We start from the raw sequence: 5,474 nt of genomic DNA on the forward strand, positions 1-5,474 counted from the left end.
TGCGATCAGCACAAAGTTATTCAGAGTCACCAAAGCAAACGATGAACGAACGGACAATAATGCCCGTCCAGACCACCGATTGGTTTTGATCTAATAAAAGCGTTCCTCCCATCACTGGGACGAACTCTGTTTTGCATGTATTAGCTCTAGAATTACCACAGTTATCCAAGTAAATGTGGGTACGATCAAAGGAACCATAACTGATTTAATGAGCCATTCGCGGTTTCACCTTAATACGGCGTGTACTGAGACATGCATGGCTTAATCTTTGAGACAAGCATATGACTACTGGCAGGATCAACCAGGGAACTTGAGTAAAGTTCTTTTGTAATATTCTCTCAATTTTATTCTTCGTCGCCGACTCTGAAGGAGAACGGACGACGACACATAAAAAACTCCTTCTTTCAACATCAAATTTTAGTCTTTCGTTCGAAAGACTTGAGAGCCACCTCTTCCTCTCTTGTGTTATAATATTATATATGTATAGAGAGGGTACCACCAAAAACCCTCTCCTTCGTTTAGTTTCTTTCACTTTTCCGAGAGCTCCCCAAACTCTCGTTTATTTAATTTAATTTCATTTTTCGAGAGAGCGACCACCAACTAACTCTCTTATATTTGCTTTTTCTCGACAGAGCCACCACCAACTAACTCTCTTATATTTGCTTTTTCTCGACAGAGTCACCACCAACTCTCTCTCGTTTATATTTGCTTTTTCTCGACAGAGAAACCACCAACTCTCTCGTTTATATTTGCTTTTTCTCGACAGAGTCACCACCAAACTCTCTCGTTTCGTATTTTACTTCACAACAGAACATTATTGTATAATGGTATCCCACAACGACAAAGTACGTAGAGCTGCGCTCATGCTGAACATCTCGGGCACTTATTCACGCTGGGCATCGATCGTGGAAGCACGTATTGCCAGGCCCGAAGACTAAGCATTCATGCTGGACAAAAACGAGAAAGCGCGTATGTGCTGGTCGAGAAAGCACGTATTCGGCGCCGTACTGTTATGTCGAGGTCAGACACCTGTATTTCATTCTTTGCTCACTTTCCAGAGTACGAACCGTAGTTCCATACAATTTTTGCCTTTTAAGCTACGCTCCGTAGAGTGTAGTGCCAGTTTATGGTTTTCACAAAATTTTCAATCGCTCGGACTGAAGAGTTGATGCTCGGATAGTACGAGTATACATATTTTAAACGTATACAAGTCACCAACGTCACTCGAGACGCTTATACCACTTCAAGAGCCATTCGGTCAAAGACACCGACTCGTGGCAATGCAGTGTGGAGAAAGTCTGGAACGAGCACGATACAGAACAGTCAGGATGAAATCCCGAGGAGCGACGACTGCTTCTCAACCGAGGTCGAAGAATAGCCGTACGCTCGACGCTGCCCCGACCGACTCGACCGGACCGTCGCTTCTCTTATAGGTACCGAGGCGCCCGCCGGAACGCCGGCGACGCACGGGCTTACGCACGGCCGCTTATGGGGGGAACCGCGCGACCCAACCGCCCGCCCGAACGGCCTGTTATAACTTAGAGCGAAAACCAACACCTGTAATTTCCTTAATAATTGAGCTAGGGCAAAAAAAAAAAACGCTATCTTGTAGGAAAAAAGCAGGGGAACACGATGCCGTCGTTAAAAATATAGATTGCCGTGCTCGTTTTCGAGAAAAAAATGAAAAAATGGTCAAAATCGTCGCAGGACAAAAACTCGACACGCTATCTTGTAGGCAAAAATTAGACGAATTCAAAACCGTAGTTAAAAATATCGGTCGTCGCGCTAGTTTTCGAGAAAAAAACAAAAACGTTCAAAAAATTCGAGATAAAAAAAAAAAAACCAGCCTACCAGATAGAAAAAATTACACTGAACAAATATCATATAGGTCAAAATATGTGTTAGCGTACTAGTTTTCGAGATATAGACGAAAAACCGTCGCCGCCGATCGGTACGTCGGTCGATGCGAAAGCACCGCGCGACCGAGCGCCCGCCTAAAAGACCAGTTCGAACATACCGAAAAATCAAGAAACCGTAACTTCCTTAATAATTGAGCTAGGACAAAAAATCGACACGCTATCTTGCAGGAAAAAATCCGGGGAACACGATGGCGTCGTCAAAAGTGCAGGTCGTCGAGCTAGTTTTCGAGAAAAAAAAAAAAAAATTCTCAAAACTCGACAAAAAAATAAAACGATCAGTGGACCGTGTAGAGAATCTAAAACTGCATAAGAATCGTATAGACCAAAATTGGCGTTCACGTGCTCGTTTTTGAGAAAAAAGTTAAAAAAGCTCTCAAAATTCGAGATAAAAAAAAAAAAACCATCTACCAGGTAGCCAACGGTAAACGGTACAAGTATCGTACGGGCGAAAACGAGCGTTACCGTGCTCGTTTTCGAGTTATTGACGAAAAACAGCCTGGAGCGATCGGTCCGGCGGTCGACGCGCGAAAGTTTCTAAGTCCGCTCTGCTCCGAAACACCGCTCCGGCGTCAAAAATCGTCGTAGGACAAAAAATCGCCACCCTATCTTGCAGGAAAAAATCCGGGGAACACGATGGCGTCGTCAAAAGTGCAGGTCGTCGAGCTCGTTTTCGAGAAAAAAAAAAAAAAATTCTCAAAATTCGACAAAAAAATAAAACGATCAGTGGACCGTGTAGAGAATATAAAACTGCATAAGAATCGTATAGACGAAAATTGGCGTTCACGTGCTCGTTTTTGTGGAAAAAATTAAAAAAGCTCTCAAACTTCGAGATAAAAAAAAAAAAAACCGTCTACCAGGTAGCCAACGGTAAACGGTACAAGTATCGTACGGGCGAAAACGAGCGTTACCGTGCTCGTTTTCGAGTTATTGACGAAAAACAGCCTGGAGCGATCGGTCCGGCGGTCGACGCGCGAAAGTTTCTAAGTCCGCTCTGCTCCGAATCATCGCTCCGGCGTCAAAAATCGTCGTAGGACAAAAAATCGCCACCCTATCTTGCAGGAAAAAATCCGGGGAACACGATGGCGTCGTCAAAAGTGCAGGTCGTCGAGCTCGTTTTCGAGAAAAAAAAAAAAAAATTCTCAAAATTCGACAAAAAAATAAAACGATCAGTGGACCGTGTAGAGAATATAAAACTGCATAAGAATCGTATAGACCAAAATTGGCGTTCACGTGCTCGTTTTTGAGAAAAAAGTTAAAAAAGCTCTCAAAATTCGAGATAAAAAAAAAAAAAACCATCTACCAGGTAGCCAACGGTAAACGGTACAAGTATCGTACGGGCGAAAACGAGCGTTACCGTGCTCGTTTTCGAGTTATTGACGAAAAACAGCCTGGAGCGATCGGTCCGGCGGTCGACGCGCGAAAGTTTCTAAGTCCGCTCTGCTCCGAAACACCGCTCCGGCGTCAAAAATCGTCGTAGGACAAAAAATAGACACGCTATCTTGCAGGAAAAAATCCGGGGAACACGATGGCGTCGTCAAAAGTGCAGGTCGTCGAGCTCGTTTTCGAGAAAAAAAAAAAAAAATTCTCAAAATTCGACAAAAAAATAAAACGATCAGTGGACCGTGTAGAGAATATAAAACTGCATAAGAATCGTATAGACCAAAATTGGCGTTCACGTGCTCGTTTTTGAGAAAAAAGTTAAAAAAGCTCTCAAAATTCGAGATAAAAAAAAAAAAAACCATCTACCAGGTAGCCAACGGTAAACGGTACAAGTATCGTACGGGCGAAAACGAGCGTTACCGTGCTCGTTTTCGAGTTATTGACGAAAAACAGCCTGGAGCGATCGGTCCGGCGGTCGACGCGCGAAAGTTTCTAAGTCCGCTCTGCTCCGAAACACCGCTCCGGCGTCAAAAATCGTCGTAGGACAAAAAATAGACACGCTATCTTGCAGGAAAAAATCCGGGGAACACGATGGCGTCGTCAAAAGTGCAGGTCGTCGAGCTCGTTTTCGAGAAAAAAAAAAAAAAATTCTCAAAATTCGACAAAAAAATAAAACGATCAGTGGACCGTGTAGAGAATATAAAACTGCATAAGAATCGTATAGACGAAAATTGGCGTTCACGTGCTCGTTTTTGTGGAAAAAATTAAAAAAGCTCTCAAACTTCGAGATAAAAAAAAAAAAAACCGTCTACCAGGTAGCCAACGGTAAACGGTACAAGTATCGTACGGGCGAAAACGAGCGTTACCGTGCTCGTTTTCGAGTTATTGACGAAAAACAGCCTGGAGCGATCGGTCCGGCGGTCGACGCGCGAAAGTTTCTAAGTCCGCTCTGCTCCGAATCATCGCTCCGGCGTCAAAAATCGTCGTAGGACAAAAAATCGCCACCCTATCTTGCAGGAAAAAATCCGGGGAACACGATGGCGTCGTCAAAAGTGCAGGTCGTCGAGCTCGTTTTCGAGAAAAAAAAAAAAAAATTCTCAAAATTCGACAAAAAAATAAAACGATCAGTGGACCGTGTAGAGAATATAAAACTGCATAAGAATCGTATAGACGAAAATTGGCGTTCACGTGCTCGTTTTTGTGGAAAAAATTAAAAAAGCTCTCAAACTTCGAGATAAAAAAAAAAAAAACCGTCTACCAGGTAGCCAACGGTAAACGGTACAAGTATCGTACGGGCGAAAACGAGCGTTACCGTGCTCGTTTTCGAGTTATTGACGAAAAACAGCCTGGAGCGATCGGTCCGGCGGTCGACGCGCGAAAGTTTCTAAGTCCGCTCTGCTCCGAATCATCGCTCCGGCGTCAAAAATCGTCGTAGGACAAAAAATCGCCACCCTATCTTGCAGGAAAAAATCCGGGGAACACGATGGCGTCGTCAAAAGTGCAGGTCGTCGAGCTCGTTTTCGAGAAAAAAAAAAAAAAATTCTCAAAATTCGACAAAAAAATAAAACGATCAGTGGACCGTGTAGAGAATATAAAACTGCATAAGAATCGTATAGACCAAAATTGGCGTTCACGTGCTCGTTTTTGAGAAAAAAGTTAAAAAAGCTCTCAAAATTCGAGATAAAAAAAAAAAAAACCATCTACCAGGTAGCCAACGGTAAACGGTACAAGTATCGTACGGGCGAAAACGAGCGTTACCGTGCTCGTTTTCGAGTTATTGACGAAAAACAGCCTGGAGCGATCGGTCCGGCGGTCGACGCGCGAAAGTTTCTAAGTCCGCTCTGCTCCGAAACACCGCTCCGGCGTCAAAAATCGTCGTAGGACAAAAAATAGACACGCTATCTTGCAGGAAAAAATCCGGGGAACACGATGGCGTCGTCAAAAGTGCAGGTCGTCGAGCTCGTTTTCGAGAAAAAAAAAAAAAAATTCTCAAAATTCGACAAAAAAATAAAACGATCAGTGGACCGTGTAGAGAATATAAAACTGCATAAGAATCGTATAGACCAAAATTGGCGTTCACGTGCTCGTTTTTGAGAAAAAAGTTAAAAAAGCTCTCAAAATTCGAGATAAAAAAAAAAAAAACCATCTACCAGGTAGCCAACGGTAAACGGTACA

The 5,474-nt window shown here is 43.3% G+C and overlaps 1 non-coding gene across 1 annotated transcript in view; it reads right to left on the reverse strand.

The window, feature by feature from the left end:
• LOC143350784 (small subunit ribosomal RNA) overlaps window positions 1–308 on the reverse strand; it is a 1,933-nt gene extending 1,625 nt beyond the window's left edge. Inside the window, exon 1 of the ribosomal RNA XR_013081253.1 lies at window positions 1–308. This exon is cut by the window's left edge and continues 1,625 nt beyond it. This is a non-coding gene — a ribosomal RNA (small subunit ribosomal RNA).
• Window positions 309–5,474: the final 5,166 nt, after the last annotated feature.

Source organism: Colletes latitarsis, unplaced genomic scaffold, assembly GCF_051014445.1.
Source record: "Colletes latitarsis isolate SP2378_abdomen unplaced genomic scaffold, iyColLati1 scaffold0039, whole genome shotgun sequence".
In the NCBI taxonomy this organism is placed as follows: domain Eukaryota; kingdom Metazoa; phylum Arthropoda; class Insecta; order Hymenoptera; family Colletidae; genus Colletes; species Colletes latitarsis.